Raw genomic sequence first — 20,545 nt, 5'->3', positions numbered from 1 at the left:
ACATTTTTTCTTATTTACAATAGATAAGCAGACTGGCCAGCTGGTATGCTAAGTGGTCACCACCGTCCATAGAGATCGTCAAGTAGTTACACTGGCTCACTCGCCCTTCGAACTGGTAGAATATGTGATGAGTGGGTGTATTTATGTTTGGGTGGGTGGTACCTATCCAGACGGGCTCGCATAATACCCTAACAAGTAAATATTTAATAGAAAATAAACCTTTTTATTATAATTTATCTTTGTATATTAGACGTTGTGTTTAAGTTATTATGATATTAAATAGAAAGTTGAACGTTTAAGACGTTTATTTCAAACAAATTTAATTACATAATTTCCTAGACTCGCTTCCTCACTGAAAGTCGTCGCTGGTGATATGTATCTTTTAGAAATTGACACGTGCCTTGATAATAAATTAATAAAACATAAATTCTTGGTATATTTTATAAATTGGATAGAAATATTTTATAGTTTATTTTTTGTAAACTAGTTTTACATTATGTTAAAAGTAAGTACTTGAAACCCGATATACTGAAATACAGTTTTAAGCATTTCTATTATTTATTTATAGATTTGTTGATATTTATCAGTTGGTAAGAATTAAAGTCTATGTTTTCGGACGACATTGTGTGAGCTTACAGTATAGTACAATACGATCTATATATTCGAAACGTAGATATTAATACACAATATGTTTTAGTAACAAAACTCTTTCTGATCAGCGTACGCGTACCGGGAAATACATCGACGTTCGCTCGAAAAATGGGAAATGAAACAAATCGTTTTTTCAGAAACTTTTTCTACGACGCTTTTACAGTATAACTATTTATGATTACAAGTTCCTATGTTGTTATTTGTTGCAAAATAATGACTCCGGTGGGAGCGTTAGTGCAGAATTTGGCATTATCGATTGTGACTCGACTCGAGTTAAATTGACTCAAATTTGAAATGCTTAAAAAATTATATTCGATACATCACTAATTGATATTTATTATTCATCATGTCAGCCGAAAGACGTCCACTGCTGGACAAAGGCCTCCCCCAAGGATTTCCACGTTGGGGCCTGCCCACGCTGCGTCTTCTGGTTCGTGGTCGCCACTCGAGAACCTTTCTGCCCCAGCGGCCGTCGGTTCTGCGAACAATGTGCCCCGCACAATGCCACTTCAATTTAGCAATTAAAAAATGTGGAACGCTTCACGATTTTGGGTGTCATCCTTGCGCAGGGGCCATGCTAATCTTCTCTGTATCGTTCCAATTTTAGTATATGTACTGCCGAAGCAAGTACATATTTTGCCGTGTGGTGACGGCGACGAATATCACCACCCCATCTCATCCCGTGGGGGGCGTAGGGGTCGACCCGAGGGAATATACACCAGAGAACGGGCAGCAGCGTCTCTCTGAGTACTATGACTAACTTACTGCGATCGCCAACCCGTCTGCCAAGCGTGGCGATTATGGCATATAACCTCAATGATTCGCGCAACTATATTTATTATTATAATTATAAAAATATTTTTCTTATTATATATATAATAAATAAGAAAAATATTTTTATTTCATAAACGGAATCTGTGTTTTTGCCTATTTGATTCCATATTATTTTAGGTTTTACTTGAATTATAAATTATTTTAATAACCATCAATTACGATGTATCAAATCTGGGTGGGTATACCGTGTCAGTTTTTTTTACAAATAAATGTGTTGTTACCTACGAAGTTTATCAAAAGGTAAACCGCTTAATCTCACCTTTTTGCCTGAGCCTAAAACTAAACCGTAGGTCGGGATGGGGTTTACTATATTAATCTTGATTGACATAATTTTAATGATATTAGTACTAAAACTTTCGGTTGTTCGCAAAATTAATGCTTATAACAGATAAGAATTAAGCTGTTCTGGAATATAATCAAACTTAGAAATGACAAGTTTACAGTAAAATGCTAATTATATTAATATAAAAAAACTTGGTGTGACCTTTTTCGATACAGATGTTTCCTAATGATGTCTCATTGACCGATTTTGTCACGGATATCATTCTCGAGACAAGCCAAATGCGCAGGACAAATTATTGTGCACAAGTGTGTGCGCTCACACAAGTGCACTCTATTCCCACTCTCATAATCCGATGGGACGGCAAATCCGACATGACCGAAAAGAGTTTAGGCACGTGACAAATGACTTCACGAGCTCGTCAAGTCATCTGGCGAGACGGTTCGTGACGACCCTTGAGAACAGCATAAGCTGTCTAATTGACTCAGGAGGGAGATTGGACTGTAGTTTTTCAAGAGAGTTTACCTTTTTTGAAAAAAAGTACCACCTCACTCCCGTTCCACGTTTCCAGGGTCTTGCCATGTTGGATGACGGAATTAAAGAGGCTTGCTAGCTCTTTCAGGACCGGAGTCCCGCCTGCCTTAAGCAACTCTGTTGTGATTCCGTCATCGGCCGGAGCTTTGTTGCTTTTAAGCTGTTCTAGAGCCGCCCTAATCTCGCCTTGGTCAACGACCGGAAGCTCCTCGGAGTAATGGCGCATAAGAGGGGCGTGCTGGTCATCAATACTGATGCCCAACTGCCCATAAAACCTCTCTACTTCTCCGACAATATCAGGCCTAGAGGTAACGACCCCACCATTTTCAGTTTTAAGTTTTGTCAGACGCGGCCTCCCAAACTTGCAAGCGAACACTTTCGATCCCCGATTTTGCTCAATCGCAGCCTTGATGGCATGGGTATTGGAGCATCGGAGATCAGCAGAGAGTTTTGGTGCGCTGTCTCTTTTCTGTGGCGGAAAACACTTGCGGGATGTGTTTTGCAGTATATTGACCAGCGTGTCGGTTTACTCATCAATACTGCTTGCGGTTTCCAACGCGGTAAATTGATTTTGAAGCTCCATTTGGAACTTTTCGGAGCTTTGAGCAGCTTGGAGCATAGTAGGTCGGAGAGTAGACCTCATCATTCTCGATCTTTCAGCTTTGAAGTCGATATCTAGAGTGCTTCGAACCAAGCGGTGATCACTTCCGGTATTAAACCTGTTGATCACTGAGACATCTCTAAATATGTGCCTTTTATTGGAAATGATAAAGTCTATCTCGTTCTTTGTCACGTTATCGGGGTTTCGCCAGATCCACCTATAATACATTTTTAATAAAATTAATGAAGCTGCAAAATGTAAAAAAATTAATTACCCATATATGATATAGGTAGGTATGTATATTCAATTATAAAAATTTGGTTAGCTGTAATATTAGCCGCATATAATACAATTTAAATTTCATACATATATATAACAAGTGTATTTTATATATTATTAACCATATCCTGCGTACCAAAAAATATATTTAAATAAAATTTTCATAAGGTAAACAAATTACAAAACAATAAATAACGTGGGCGTCGATTATATTATACTGACAGTGATGAAGAGAAGGCAATTATTATCACATTTATCTAGAGACAGCCGTTATTATTATGTCTTTTTCCGAAAAATACAATAAGAATTATTCATATCAATTGTTTTATATTTTTACATTACAATATAAAGCCTTATTGGTACATGAACTTTCTTTAAAGACTGTTTTTATTGTGGTCTTTGTCATATTTGTATAAGAAAAGATATCACAACAACAATAAAAAAAAATCCGTACAAGTAAAACGTTTTTGCATCAGAAATAATGCCCTCAAAAACGCTACATAGTTAAACGTAGCAATTAAATATTACCTTGAATTTTTATTGCATTACTCTCGAAACAGTTTCACTTTCAAATATATGAAAATTTATAGATAAGGTTCGAGGACGATCGATTATCAAATTCGACAAGACAAAATAACGTTGTTCTAAATTTTTGCATTTTATATTATAAAGTAATCTGTGTCACGTGAGTGATTGCGGCTAAAGTTCGGACAATATAAGCTTTATGCCTATCGTAATAAGTATAATATTATATTGTTAATTGCTATCAAAGAGCAAATTGGGAACAGTTAATGTCAATATCTCTATTACCTGGAACAATCATGTTGTTATCGGATTGCGGTAAAAGTTACGCAACTATAGCTAAGCTAAGAATTATATTTTTTAATTATATATAATTATTATTATAATTAATAAGACTTCCATTGCTTCATTATTTTATTTAGACAATTTACAAATTATGTGACAAATTATTTTGTAGAAGACTCTATAATGTATAGAAATTATATATTTGACAAAACAAAGCAAATCGAAATATACTTTATTCAAATATCTTCACCTTTTTTGAATCGTTATTATAATTTTAATTTATAGTGACCATATTTATACCACTGTTTCTGAATGTTGATTATGTTAAGAACCGTCAAGCAACTTAGTAGTTTAAATAGACCTTAGAGGATATAAAGCAAAATTGCTTATCTTTTATTTGATTTTGTATGCGTAAACAATATAACGTTTACAAGGGTTCTCTAATCTTTACATTTCTTTGATTTATACTTGAATGCTTGAGACAAAAATTGCTTAATAAATTATCTAGGGCTGCTCTTAGTGATACTTGTAAAACCCTTTCGTTTTATTTCTATAACGGCAAGCTTTGGGCGCTTATTATTTTCTTTCCCCGCAAACTCATACTTTAAACATGTATGTATATTTAACGAACAAACACATACTATATACATGTACGTAATTAGTTTTTTGAATCAATCGCTACTTCTTTGATGAGAAGACAACGAACAGATACTGCTTCGTATTAACTATTGTCATATTATAGTTATAAGAACCAGATTCTCCAGAACAGTTTGTAAAAAATTGAGCATTAGAACACTGGTTACTGTTGGTAGGGCTTTGTGCAAGCTCGTCTGGCTAGGTATCACCCACTCATCAGATATTCTACTGCAAAATAGCAGTACTTGGTATTGTTGTGTTTCGGTTTGAAGGGTGAGTGAGCCAGTGTAATTACAGGCACAAGAGTGGCGCTTGGATATGTAAGCGATGGTTAACATTTCTTACAAAGCCAATGTCTATGGGCGTTGGTGACCACTTACCATCAGGTGGCCCATATGCTCGTCCACCTTCCTATTCTATAAAAAAAAAAACAATATATACAATACTCCAATATCGGTCGTTGTAAATAGAAAAAGCATAAAATGAGATCGCGCAACGTGAGAGGCGTTTAAGGGACGCGCGGTTGAAATCTGAACTTTTCTGGCTTTAGGTGTCCTTTAAGTGTGCTAAAAATTCTAACCATTCGTTTTTACATATTCCGACGATACTTGTCACTTTTCGATCATTTACAGAAAATAAAAATCGTGATTAACTCAGCATTAATGACTTTTAACAACTTTATATATAAACTAGCTGTGCCCGCGGCTTCTTCCGAAAATCAGTTTGTAAGAGTACATACATAAATACAGAAATCTTATTTTTACTGAAATAAAATTTAGACTATGTTACATTTGGATAAAGTACGAGTATCTTCCTACAAAATACACTTATAGCAAGAAGACATTCCAATGAATAATACTGACATACTTATTTTTATATAGCTACTCGTTTTCAACCACGGCTTTGCTCGCGTGATAAAGAGGGGGTGTCAGGTGTTAGGTATAAATAAAGCGTTTGTCCTTCTTTAGTGTTCAAGCTTGTTTTTAATTTTATCAAAATCGGTTTAGTCGCTTAGCCGTATAAGCGCAACAGACAGGCAGAGTTATTTTTACATTTATAATATTAGTACAGATGTTATTTTATTTCACGCTGATTTATAAACATCGAACTAATAAATACATAACTGGGGATAAGTGAAATTATATACAATTAGGCAAATTAGGAGACGATAATGTCGCCGTTGTTTTTAATTAATTAATTTTTTACTTTAAAATATTTTACGTTACGCGTAAGTCGTCAGCTGGTTGAGGCATTACAGATTTTATATAATTCTTGTCTCTAAATTGCCACTTTCGTCTTTGCGTAAGAAAATTGCGTTGGTATTTTTTAATAGCGTGGCGTTTTCATCTTTCATGTCTTTTTAAGTTTCTAAATGACAACGCGTACATACGTATAACGTTATCGAAATATCAAATGGCATCTAGAAGAACACCTTTTTAAGTCTTTAAGTCCGCCTTTGTATTCGTTTAAACAGGAATATAATTTTGTTATTTTTCAAATTTGTGTGTACCATACAACATTGATAAATCATTTATAATCTATTTAGAAAATAAAATACCCAAAATAAATGAGACCAACTTAAATATATTGAACTAAGTTAGCTAGGTAGGTATTAGGTAGATATGACTTGTTGATTCTACCGCCAAACAGCAATACTTAGTATTGTGGGCTGAGTGACCCAATGTAACTATGGGCACAAGGTACATAAATACTCATCCTCTTAGTACCTAAGATTGGTGGCGCATTGACGTTGTAAGAAATTGTTAATATTTTTACAGTGTCAATGTCTATGGACAGTGGTGGACTTACCACTAGATAACCAAAGTACCCATCCACCTGTCTATTTTATAAAAAAAAAATCGTATTGGTTACATTCTCTTTCGAAGTTCCCCGAATCAACCGCAAGCGATCAAACGCTAAAATATTACCAAATAAAGCGAAAATGTATTTTCTCCGAATAATCCGTTAATCTGTAACTTTATTTTTTTAGCTTCGCTTTTGCTCTGATATGTGGCTGTATAAGAATTACGCATGAATTTTGCCACCTGAAAGAAAATGCAAAATTGAACTTTATTTCAATGGTACTCAGTAAAAAAATCCCGTCACGTTCAAATTACACCGCCGACGATTAGGCTGAAAAGGATTCTTTTCCCCTGAATCTCATAATAACATCCTACAAACTCCCAAGTCACAGTAGTCTCCGAGACGCGGTAGAGGGCGGACGTGTCGCTCGCTTCTCTAACGATCTATGTGATAAAACCTGTTTTCCTGAGTGAAATATCTGTAGGCACATTTCAGTTTCGTGTGACGTGGTTACCCTGAAAACGTGCGTTTATTTCACGGTAAGTGACTGATCATTTTATACAAGGTCGCGCGTATACCTGTTGCTTAGTGTCTCAAATTGAGAGGAAGTAAATGGGAAGCGGTTCAATTTAAAACACGAAATGAACGAGCGTATGAAGGAACGATATATAATAAAATAATCGTTTATATTTTAATACTCTTGATATTGTGTATTGTTCACGATATTGATCGGCTCTTCACCACGTTACTATTTAGCCGAAATTTTTCATATAGACATGAAACGAGAAATTTGGCAATATTTTACGCGTGTTTAAACAGAAATATTTTTTGAAAATAAAAGTCTTAAATTACTTAAGCTTCATTTGTTTGGAAACATAATTATCTTGTTATAACTTAATTTTTATGTACTGCTTATACAAAATATTTATAAACTAATTATATACAAATTATTTAATTATAAGTTGGAAGATCAACATTTTTAAATTGATGAATTGTTATTAATTTCAATGTAGATTAATAAATCGTGGATAGAATATAAATGACTAACAAGGAGTTTTTGCATTAAAACATTTTAATTGGAACCTTTTTGGATACAACGCGAGAGAATGTCATAATTAGAATTTGAATAAATTATTATAAAAGTTAAATACATACTAGGAATATATTACAAGGCGTACAAAAATAATTATAATGTCTAAAACATATCATTATATATACATAAACCAATAGAATACTTAATATAAATGAAATGATATGGCACAGTGGTTAGAACACGCTAATCTTAACAGAAGCTTCCGGGTTCAAATTCGTACTTAATTTATGACATTTCATCTCGTGTTCGCCGAGATAAAAATCTATCGCATGTGTCACATCACATCCATCCGATACAAATAAAGTCAAATCGAAATAAACTTTATTCAAGTAGGCAATCACAAGATTAAATTGTAATTGCCTACTTATATATATTGAATGCTAACACCGTTTCGGTAAAACTTGTCGGTTATTAAATTAAATACAGAGACACATACAGATTGCAGCAGCCTGTTTAAATGAAACGGTTGGTGAAAGTTGGCATAGAGATATATGTCATTTTTCAATCGATTTCAAAAATTCAATCGATTTTATTTGGTAGACGAAATTCTTACGAAATATACCATCGCTCTCTGGACTGGTAATTGAATAAAGGTTATTTAGCGCTTGCCATTTGAAGAAGCCGTGGACCATTCTTCGTGTCATGCGGCGTTCGTGGTCGGTTAGTAATTATATCTTCTAGAAATAGGTCCCAAGGGTTAGCTACATAACTATATCTCCTTAGGACGACACGAAATAAGTCAAGGGCAGAGATACTGTAATAAATAAACTTAATAAAAGTCAAAGTTGTATACGACGTAGAATATAATTTATAAACTTTCATTAGACTGAGATGAGATAAATTTTGGGTACTCAAATTTTAATCGAGAAGGAACATTGGATTGAACATGTTCATATTAAACGAGGTAGAACACGATCGTGATGTATCAGCAAAGGATCTCACTTTACTTCACGGGTGGGTAAACCCGTGAAATGTTTTCAAACGACTTACGGTGATGGCTAATTTCAGCCACGGCGGCCAATCTCAAGGGAGACTATCCAACTGCGCAGGATTATAGTGCCCAAGTGTGTGCGCCAATACAGGTGCACTTTCTATCCCCTAACTCTCATATACCGATGGTAAGGCAAATCCGACACGACCGGAATGAATTTAGGAGCAGGATCACAATAACGGGTTTACGTGCTTTTAGCTTCCAGCTTCCAGACTCCGGACTGTTATAGAGAATTTTTTGACAGAGAAAAACCATATAACTTTTTATCGGCTCGACCTGGTGTTTGAACCCAGAATAAAAGTATCGAAATAGCGTGTCACCGTCAGTCGGCTTTCAACATTTCACGAGTGGTACATACATAGTAAAATCTTACAAAATAGCAATGCATGTGTGAGATAACAAAAATATATGTACTGAATGGACATTATTTAAAAAGCCATCCGATAATTAAAATCGCTTACTATTTAGCGTTTAACACTGTTGAGAATTATCTAGGAAAAAATCCTACAACATTAATTCCTAGATGAAAATTTCGCCTTATATGTAAATTGAATTACTAAAGCCCGGTTCCTATATTTAACGAATGTCTATTATTAGCTGATTGTTTCCGAGTTACGAATTCTTTCAAAACGTTTCTATAAATTACTCATTCTCTTCTTGTAACAAACAGTTGTTGGTTACTCAATTATTATTAGACAAGCATTCGTTGCATTTTTTTAATAACAAATAAGGTTATTCTTCTTTAAAATTAAAAATTTTTTATAATATCTATATTTGTAGTAGTAATATTATACTTTTGAACTCGAAGTCGATTCTTCAATTCTTAAAGTGTTTCCTTAATTTTACTCGATACTCGTTTATATATATATAGGCCTCTGCATCTTTGACAGATGATTTAAGCGGCATCGCGAAGGCACTTGCGTTCATGACTGAAAAGACCAATGCGAGAGAGGATCCTTCGGCCGCACTTCCGACAAGTGTATGCGCCCCCAGATGGGCGGGGGTTTGAAGCCCGCTCATGACGTAGGCGATACTCGTTTAGCGTTTATTTAATTATGATTAACTGTACAGTTTAATGCTAGAAACCAGCTCGAATCTACGAATAAAGGGAAACGTGACATTGGCGCCCCTCTGTTTCAAAATAGGAAACAATGGTTAAAATAAAACAATAATTAAATTGCGTGGAATTTTACGTAGCACTATTTTAAAAGATAAATTCTTTATTATTGGTTTAATCTAATTTAGTGAAAAAAGATTTTTTAAAACAATTTGATTCCCTCATTATTGCCATCAGAGCTAGGTGAGTTGCATATTCCCGGTTGGTTTACGCTCGGGAGTGCCAAGCAAGTTTACTTATTGGTACCGCCCATAAAAGCATGAAGACTAAACAATAATGATATAAACATCGATATGTTACCTATAAATGTTGATCAGGGGATCTTTAGTTACAAAATGTCTTCTTCTCTCAAATGTAGAATCAATAATGACAGAAAGAAACATAAGACCATAAATACGCAGCAAGAGTTACACATACTATCAAGATTATACCGGTACGTATATATATATACGTACCTACGTAAATATGTATGTAACATACACACACTCTTTCCGTCAGTAATAATTTTGCAAAGTTACTTTTGTGCTTGAAAAGTTTGAGGAGTTAATCTGACCTAGAGTTATTTTGTGGTTACTCACCGAAAAGGGTGTTGCTGAAGGTGATCTGGTACCTTAAAACGAGGGTTTCTTAACACCACAATTATAGCTGATACTGTTCAAGCCAAATATTTAGCAACTATTCTTATGTCAAGGTCATTAAAATGAATACTCAAATTGTTGAAATCAATGTAAAAATTATTTTATGGGTTTTGCTGGGATAAGCTGGTAGTATTTTAAAGGTACATTTTTACCTAAATTGCCGAACATTATTTATTTTCTATGCATATTTGTTTTGTGAGAGATGTTAGTTAGGTAATTGTAAAAATACCGTCTTGTATTTATATGTATTATATTGGCTATTGACTGCCTCGTTGATCTAGTGGCTTGATGTTAGGCCGCAGACCTGGAGGTCCTGGGTTCAATTCCCAGGTCGGGCTAGTAAAAAGTTATTGAATTTTTCTGTCAGAAAAGTCTCAGTAGTAGCCCGGAGTCTGGAAGTTGGAAGTGTGTTCACACCCGTGCCTCGGAAAGCACGTAAAGCCGTTGGTCCTGCGCCTGAACAATTTCCGCTCGTGTCGGATTGCCGTCCCATCGGATTATGAGAGTTAGGGAATAGAGAGTGCACCTTTGTTTGCGCACACACTTGTGCACTATAATATATCCTGCGTAGTTGGCTAATCTCTCTTGAGATTGGCCGCCGTTGCCGAAATCGATCTTATTATTACTATTACTAGCTATTAATTAACTATACAGAAAATGACATGAGTTCAAATGTCTCCAATGAATCATCTTATAGTCATCTCTCATATTCTTTGCGAGAAGTGTTACCGCCGTCCACGATACCGTACGCTAACGTATCGTCCTTACCGGTATGACCTCCACTGAAGGGCCTTGTTCTTAGTGGTGAGAGCGGCCAGCCATTAGGATACCCCGTACAGCGCTAGTGGATCCACCATACTGCGTTGGAGCAACATAACGTAGTTTTACATACCTTCTCCTTAAGAGAGGTGGAATGTGCCCAGGCGTGGGACATATACAGGCTGACTCTTTACGCTTTTATAAGATATAGGTAGTGCTTGAGAAATGTATTTCGAGGACACAAGGACTTCTTCGGATTCCACTGCATAAATAATTCAAAACTTCTTCTTATATAGACGAATCTCGTCCGAGTTTGTTAATTGAACCAGATAATCTTTAAGCTTATATATTCAGAAACCATTTGGGATATATAACTATAATCATAAGCAAGCTAATGAATATGATACTTTAATTGTTATTATCTTCTTCAAGATAATTTAATTGTGATTTTAGGGCAGCAAAATATACATACACCTACTTAAATTGTTGATACTCAACTCGTTACTTACTTTCTTCAGATACATTTAATCTTGATTCGTCTAACAAATTTATATTTATAATCCACTCACAAATGCCATAAAAGATTTGTAAGACTAGTACTGTAATCTTATTAGACAATTCTATTGTATTATCCGTTAGCAAAACGAATTTTTTTTTGAATTCAGAAACCAGGCTTAGTCACAGGTCATTGACATTTAGATTTTATTTAACCCCTTTAATAATAATAGTTCAAATCTAGAAAAGCAATGGAATAATAACAATTCGTTCATCACTTTACTAGATTGCCATACAAATATACAATTGCACGGAATGGCTAATTCATTAGGTTAGCCGAATACTCGATACCATGATCAATATTTATAATAACTGTTATTTTGGTAGACATTTATGCTATGGTGAATATTGTGGTCATGTTGTATTAGCTACCAGTCCCAACTAAGTACGGTTAAAATAAAGATTTGAAGAATGAGATATAAGCATTCGCTAACTGTTCTATTCACCAGTAATGTGATCCGTTTTACAATACGCCCCAACATTTTTTCTCGTGTTTATTTATATATATCGTAATATTATTTTTAACTATCGCAATATTATATATTTCCTTTTTTAAACATTATAAAGTTTACTGCGAGTTATCAATGTGTTGCGATTTTCTTATTGTTCGTAATTTATTATACCATAGACATATATATGACATTTGCATACCATCTTATGGTTGTTGTGGCAGGATTTTAACCATTGTAACATCAAAAATGAAGCTACGACATTACAAATAAATAATTTAAATTTGAATATAAACGTTTTAAAATGCAATAGTAACTATTTAACGCTAAAAGATTATTTCAAATCGCATTCGTAGATTCGTGCGTTCAACTTTATATGAAACTCTTCAGCTTTATCTGAAAATCTGACCTCTATCCATGCAAAACAAGAGCACGATAAAAAGTTATAAAGTGCTATTGACCTATTTAGAATGCTAGTTATTGATTGAATGAAAACGGTTGTATTCTGATGTTTTCTGTCTACTTCTGATCGGCCCGGTTTGCACGGTCAGGGCTGGCATGGTCTTTAATTAAAAAACCTTATAAAAATTAGACATGATTTAACACTATTATAAAAAAAAAACAAATAATAAAAGAGAGATAAGTATTAAATACATGCGTATGCCTTAAATGCATTTGCACGACCAGAAAAAGAGAAGAAAAAAAAAGAGACAAAAAAAACACAACCACACATAATCTAAAATCCGATCCCAGTAATTATCGGCCCATATCGGTTCTTCCGATTCTTTTAAAAATTTATGAAAGGATTATATATAATCGCTTAGAAACATTTTAGAAGTCAAAATTTCTTATATAATAAACAGTACGGTTTTAGACAAAAATCTAATACTCTATCCGCAACAGTAGATTTGATTACAAAAATAAAACAAAGTATTGATAACAAACAAATAGCCTTAGGAATATTTATCGACATTAAAAAAGCTTTTGACACTATAAGCCACAATCTGTTATTACAAAAGTTAGCGTCCATCGGTATAACAGGAGTTGCATATAACGATTTTAAATCTTATCTCACTAACAGAGTTCAGATTGTGAAAATTGGTAAAATACAAAGCAATCCTAAAAATATAACGTTTATATATCCTAAAAATATAACGGTATACCACAAGGATCGATACTGGGACCCCTGTTAAGAAATAGCGGGGGTCCCAGTATATATATAAACAACATCCAAAACATTGGATTAAAAGGTGACGTTACTCTTTACGCTGATGACACTTCTCTGTTTCATTTTGGTAACTTTATCCATACCATAATTTCAGAAGCCCAAGAAGACTTAAATAATTTAAATATCTGGTTCCAATATAACCTATTAAAACAAATTATTAATTTTTTTCAGCCAAAAATAAGAAAATAACACACCACAAGCTGATATGTAATGATAAATAAAAATAAATAAAACCTTTATTGCTGTTCTTATTTATACAAATAATTATAATAATATTTTTCCTTTTTGATGTATCCTAAACTTTTGAAGTAAGATATCGGCTCACGGTCGTTAATCTCCTACAGCTTGTCTTCCGACAAAGGCCTCCTCTAAAGATTTCCATTCTATTCTGTGTTTTGCTTTGCGAGTCCATGTTGGACCCGTTACTTTTTTAATGTCGTCCTCCCATCTCACCATGTCTACCTCTGTTTCTTTTGCCATCTCGAGGGTACCATTCCGTTACTAACCTTGTCCATTTTTCTTCCTTTTCTCTCATCATATGTCCTGCCCATCTCCACTTTAGTTGTTTATATGATGTGTATACATCTTTAAATTTTGTTTTACTTTTTATGTTTATTAGTTTTTCTCGGTCCTTTCTTTTAACTCCTGTCATACTTCTCTCTATTCCGTTTTAGCAAATTTTTATTCTGTTTCCTAATTGTTCTGTCAATGCCCAGGTTTGACACCCATATAGTAAACATGGTAGAATGCACATATTATATGTTTTCCTTTTTTCTTTCATAGGCATTTCTTTGTTCTTCATAATTTCACTAAGTGACCAATAACGTTTCCAAGTATTATCTTCTTTCTATTTCTTTCTGCATGCATTGTTCGGTAGATATTAGCTGTCCCAAGTATATATACTCCTGTACGTATTCTATTTGCTCATTATTTATTTTTATGATCTCTGTTTGCGAAGAATTTGACATTATTTTTGTTTTTGTTAGGTTTATTGACAGACCTGCCATTTAGCTTTCATCCGTTAGCTGTTGCAGCATTGTTTCCAGGGTCTTCGGACTGTCTGCAAATAAAATTAAATCGTCTGCGAAACGCAGGTGACTCAGGTTTTTTCCATTTATGTTTAGACTTTTGTTTGCCCATTCTAGATTCCTAAATATCATTTCTAGGACGGCTGAAAATAGTTTAGGTGAGATAGGGTCTCCTTGTCGTACACCTCGCTTAATCGGAAATTCTTTTTTTATACATTCTAGCGTGACTTGCCCAAGTACTCTTTGTGTAAATGTTTTTAAGAATTCGTAAGTATTTTGTTTCTATGCCTTGTGTAGCCAATGCATCCCAGATAAAGCCATGTTCCAATGTGTCGAATGCTTTGTTGAAGTCGACAAACCCTAGATAGTAAATCTTGTTATATTCTTTAGCTTTTTGCATTATTTGTCTAAGGACGTGGATATGATCTATAGTTGAAAATTTGCTACGGAATCTCGCCTGTTCCTTAGGCTGATTTTCTTCAAGGATATCGGTAATTCTAGACAGTAAAATTTTTGAAGATACCTTATAGATATTAGACATTAAGCTAATGGGTCTATAGTTTGCTATATATCCTTTATCACTTTTTTTATGTATCAGTATAATTGTCGACTTAGTCCAATCCTTGGGGATCTTTTCAGTCTTTACAATTTCGTTGTATTTCGGTGAGCTTCAGTGCAATCACTGGTAACGTAATTTTTAATAGTTCATTTGTAATGAGGTTTGGTCCGGGTGTTCTATCAGCCTTTTGTGAACTAATTGCTTTGACAGTTTCTTCTTTTAATATTTCAGGTATTTGTTCTCCGTCAGTTTGTGTATCGTATCCTATTACTGCTTGTTCCACTGTTTGGCTTTGATATAATTTCCGGTAAAATTCAGTAGCAACTTTTAGTATTTCGGATCTCTTACTTGTAGTTTTCCTATCTTGCGTTTTCATATTTAGTATCCAATCTTTTTTGTCATTTAATTTCTTCCATGCCTTTTTTATTCCTCCTGTTTTTTGTGTATAGTTTTGTATATATGTTAACCGTTTGGTTTTCCTTTCTTTCCGAAGTTATTCACTAATCGTTTTGCTTATTTCTGTTATTTTTTTACGGTTATCGTTATTTTCTCTTTGTTGTAAAAGTTTCTTACGGTCCTGCAGTAGTTGTTTAGTGTTAGGTGAAATTTCTTTCTTGCTGTTTGTGTTTGTTTGTCTTGTTACCGTTTTTAGCTGGTTTAATAGTTTATTATATTTTGCCTGTAATAAAGTGCATTTTTTTTATCGAGTTTCTCAGCCTCTAGTGATTCTTGAAGGTTGTTAAGCAGAGATTTGGTGTTACCTGTATATTGGATAGGCGTGTGCTTATTATAAAATGGTCTTGTTTTTTTGGGGCGTGCTCCTGCCGATGTTGCCCGAATCATCCTATGGTCCGTATTAAAATTTAAATTGTTTATAATGCATACATCTTTAAAATCTTTTCTATTGTTCGAAGTAATGTAATCGATTTCATTTTAAAACAGTCCATTTGGGGAGGTCCATGTAAATTTTTTTGATGGTTTCTTTTTAAAGAAACTGTTAAGAATACTTAACCTGTTTTCTAATGCAAAATTCACTAATCTTGAGCCGTTTTTACTTTTTATGCCAACTCCATAGCTTCCTATTATGAGCTCTTCTCCATTTTTGATTTGATTTTGTGTTCCAATTTGTCCGTTGAAATCTCCCATCACTTTGATATTTTTATGTGCGCTTTCGCAAGTTTTTTGGAGGTCTTCATAGAATTTCTCAACTTTTGTTATGTCTTCTTTGTTGTCTGGTTCTGTTGGTGAATAGGTCTGGATGATGGACCATTTCTCTTCCTTTTCCCCATTTATGGATATTTTTATATTAAGTATTGCGATGCGTTCTGAGATTCCTCTTATTTCTTCTGCAGCTTGCAAGATTTGTTTTGATCATGAATCCGACTCCATACAATCCCGGCGTCTCTCCTTTATAGTGTAATATAAAGTTTCCGTGATCTTCTATTCCTTCTCCAAATTTTGTCATTTTCTAGTTCTTGGAGTTTTTCAGGGGTTCTAAGAAATCGACAGTTATTAGTTGCTATATGTAGATCATTTGTTTTCTTTTTGTTGTGGATGTAGGTTAAATTTTTTATCTTTAGAGGGTAGTGGTCGTTTTCCCCCACGGGGACCAGTCGAATTGGGGGAATGTGGTATACTGTTGTTTGTTCTCTTTTCATGCTATGAGATGGTTCTGTTTTCCGTTTACCGATACTTAATTGTTATTGTTTATTATCTGTTACGGTGGTGGGGAGAGAATTAGATCTAATCCTCATTAGATCAAAAGCATTTAATCTGCTGGTGTTAGATGTTTTTAAGGTTTGTTGTTTCCTTGGTTGTGTATTATTTTGTTGTTTCCTTTGTTGTGTATTGTGGTGATGTTGACTCTTTTTCTTTTATCCTTGTTTGATTTATCATTTTTCCCCTTTATTATTAGTTTGTCATATTTTAAATATGCTATATTTCCTTTCTCTCTCTCCTCTGTTAGTTGTGCCTGTAGCTTTTTCCTTTTTTCTAAGACTTCCTTAGTATAGTCTTCTGTAATATAAACATCTTTGAGGTTTTCTTTGTTTTTAATATTTCGTTCTTTTTCCATCGGTTCACAAAGGAGAACAAAATAGGTCTTGGTTTGTCACTTGACTTTTTCCTTCCAATGCGATAAATGTTATTTACCTGGTATTCTTCAATGTTTATGTTTAAGGCCCTTTAAAAATTTCCTTTATTGATTTTTCTCCTTCATTCACTCCATAAATAATTAAATTGTTTTGTTTTTTTTTCTCTTTTCAAAATTTCTATCTCTTTCTTAAGGTTTTCTAATTCTGTTTTTAGGTTTTTGTTTTCTTTTATGACAGGTTGTAATTTTTCTTCTAATTTTTCCATTAATGTTTTAGTTAAAGAGGTTTTCAGCTCGGTTGTTTGATTTTGCATTTCTATTTTCATTTTTTCAAATAAAAGTTGAAATTGATCTTCCATTTTTAGTTTTTCCAGTAGTAGATTTATTTTTCTGGAGCTGGAAACACAAGGCGATAAAGGAAGATATGAAGGCGTCACTGACACTAAGATTGCTTTTGTCTATGTCAATGTGACTTATGCCAATTATGTGACACAATTCTTAACCTTTTGTATATATTTCTTTACGTAATGTATTATAGTGTCCACGATTTACGCATAACTAATATTTCCACCGCACTCGCAACACTTCAATATATGTTTATTGATTTCACAATGTGGTAAGGTGATCGTAAATAATTTTAAAACACTTTAAATCAGGAGCTGTACAGTTGTGATGTTTACGCTTTGACAACCGGAAACGGAACTCCGGAACGGAAATGATAAATGATCAAATTATAAATAAAGTAGGGGAAGAAAACTTACGTACTTAGGATTAATTTTAGATAGCCACTTAACTTGGAAACCACATCTTGACAAAATTAAAAGCAAATTAACATCATTAAACGGAATTATAAGAAATATTACTAGATGTCTTCTACGCCAAGTAAAGTACACGATTTATAACTCATTAATTAAACCACATTTAGACTATTTAATAGAAATCTGGGATACATCTGCCCCAACAAACTTAGCGCAATTACAAGTTAAGCAGAACCAATTAGTAAAAACACTTTTTAATTACGACTTTCTTACATTAACTCAAAAAATTTACAAATATACAAAAATAATGAACGTCGCTCAAACTTACGATTACTTTATTAGCATACTAATCAAAAAAATTTTAGATAAAAATATACACACAGAAATACAATTGAATAAAAACCAACAATCACAAAGAATGAAATTAAGAAACGCTAATAACATAAAACTATCAAAACCTCGTACTATTAACTATTGGAAGAAAAATATTTTGTTTGACGGAGAAAAACGATTTAATAATTTACAAAAAAATATTAAAGAAGCAAAACGTATACATCAGTTTAAGAGACTATTATAAATACATTTTCAAAATAATATAATATAACAAAATACATAATATGAAACAAACTGTTTAATAATGTAAAATTATTTATTAAATTTAATAGTATAAAAAGTAGCAATGAAATATAAATATATTTATTTAAATATAAAGTAAAATAAATAATAATAAATTCTCACTTACTCATACAACTTCCTAGCTGTACTTAATCCGTGTATTTGCGATAAGACTAGTCTATCGACAATAATGCAAAGTTTTCACAGATACCCTCTTCGAAATTGTATTTTTCTGTCATTTAATAATATCATGTATACACAATGCTTTGCCGTGCCGCTTAGCAATTGTTGTAGTAATATTATGTTCTCATTTAGTGAATGTGTTTCTTGATGAGAATAAAGTTTCTTTAACCCCAAATTTAGATTTTTTTTATGATTTTGGTTTATGTTGTTATTGCGATTTGATTTTTCATGGTGAAATATGTGTTTATAATTCTCGTGCTCGTTGGTAAAGGAAAACATCGCAAATAAACCTGAATACTGCCACATTTGCTTCCAACAACCAAGGTGAGTGAGCCATTGTAATTACAGGCAAAAGGGACATAACATCTTAGTTCCCAAGGTTGGTGGCGCAATGGCGATGTAAGCGATGGTTAACATTTCTTACGATATCAATGTCTATGTCCAAATCTACTCCTTAAAGGAGATGAGACCTTAACCCAGCACTTGGAAGTTTACAGATTATTACGTTATAAAATAGTATTTGTCAATAATAAAAGCATATATAGTGTCAATCTGTTCAAACATTAAGAAGTTATTTAACATTATGTAATTTAACATAAACAAATATTGTCTTACAAAGGCAAGCTATATATAAGAGATTTCTCTAAGCCACCCTAGAATGTGGGTAGCATGAATTAGTATGTAATTATACTGAGCAACAAGGCGGGCAAAATCTATCCATATAATAAAGCAGTAGAAGCCGAGTGACTGTACTTAGCAGTAGAGCCGAGATGGCCCAGTGGTAAGAACGCATGAATCTTAACCGATGATCGTGGGTTCAAACCCAGGCAAGCACCACTAAATTTTCATATGTTCAATTTGTGATTATAATTCATCTCGTGCTATACAGTGAAGGAAAACATTGTGAGGAAACCTGCATATGTCAACTTTCACTGAAATTCTGCCACATGTGTATTCCACCAACCCGCATTGGAGCTGCGTTGTGGAATAAGCTCCAAACCTTCTCCTCAAAAAGGGAGAGGAGGCCTTAGCCCAGCAGTGGGACATTTACAGGCTGTTACTGACTGTACCTTGAATAAATTTATCAAAATTGTCTGTCTGTCTGTTTAATCTAACTATTATAAGTGCTGAACGGATTTCGTGCGGTTAAAATACTTAGATTACGCTCAGCTTGGAGGAACATAAGGTTTCATTGAAATCGGATGACAGGGGATAAAGTTATCTTAATTTAAAGATAGTTTTAAATTATTTTTCCATACATATATTAAACTAATAGAAACTGTGTTTGTACTTTGAATAAATTAATCAAAATTCGAGTAGGGACGATAAAAAAGAGTAACAGGATACGAAAATGCATTTTTTTAATATATCGTAATAAAACCGATTTTAACGCCGACAAAGTCGCGGCTACCAGCTATGCTTATTTATTGCTTATCAATAAATAGTTAAATACATTACAAACAAATGAAAAGCATATGTTACATTCGATAGGTCTTAAAAAACAGAAGAAAAACACAAAATCCAATGTAGGATAATTAATGTTTTTTCTCGAGAAATTGTTATGTAAATGGGATTATGGCTCATTTGATCGACGAAAATACACGAGGAAGATAATTTCACTGGAAGGAATTAGAATTTTGAATTTAAATGTTGATTGTTTCCATAATTTTATATTTTTATTTATAAAATTGTGTATAGCCGTATGTCATAAGGTCTAAGGTTTGTTTATCTCTACTATAAACAAACTTAACTTAACCTTCTCATCTTATTTAATTCTTCTTGATCAGGAAATGTAATAATCGCTGCAAATGAATACACCGAAAAGAATCGTTTTATACATTGGTAAATCATTGTAGGAAAAACTTTGCACCCAATCAAATATAAATAGAATATATAAATTAAACACAGCTAAATATTAAAAAAAAATGTATTTTTACACGGTGGCTTTGAATACGGAAAATTTATATCTAATAATAATTTATATATATAATTTTATGTGTTGTATTTAAATAAATAATCATAAACGAAAGACATAGAAACCGTAGCATTTTTTAT

The 20,545-nt window shown here is 33.4% G+C and overlaps 1 protein-coding gene and 1 non-coding gene across 2 annotated transcripts in view; one reads left to right on the top strand and one right to left on the bottom strand.

The window, feature by feature from the left end:
- Positions 1-1,175: 1,175 nt before the first annotated feature.
- On the bottom strand, positions 1,176-1,282 carry LOC126777406 (U6 spliceosomal RNA). Its single transcript, XR_007670048.1, has one exon. It is a non-coding gene; the product is annotated as a U6 spliceosomal RNA (small nuclear RNA).
- Positions 1,283-6,905: 5,623 nt separating this feature from the next.
- Positions 6,906-20,545, top strand: part of LOC126777184 (uncharacterized) — a 101,952-nt gene continuing 88,312 nt past the window's right edge. Inside the window, exon 1 of the mRNA XM_050500150.1 lies at positions 6,906-6,964. The gene's annotated coding sequence lies outside the window, so the exon portion shown is untranslated. The remainder of the gene's footprint in view (positions 6,965-20,545) is intronic.

Source organism: Nymphalis io, chromosome 22, assembly GCF_905147045.1.
Source record: "Nymphalis io chromosome 22, ilAglIoxx1.1, whole genome shotgun sequence".
NCBI lineage: Eukaryota > Metazoa > Arthropoda > Insecta > Lepidoptera > Nymphalidae > Nymphalis > Nymphalis io.
This window is presented reverse-complemented; position numbering and strand designations above follow the sequence as displayed.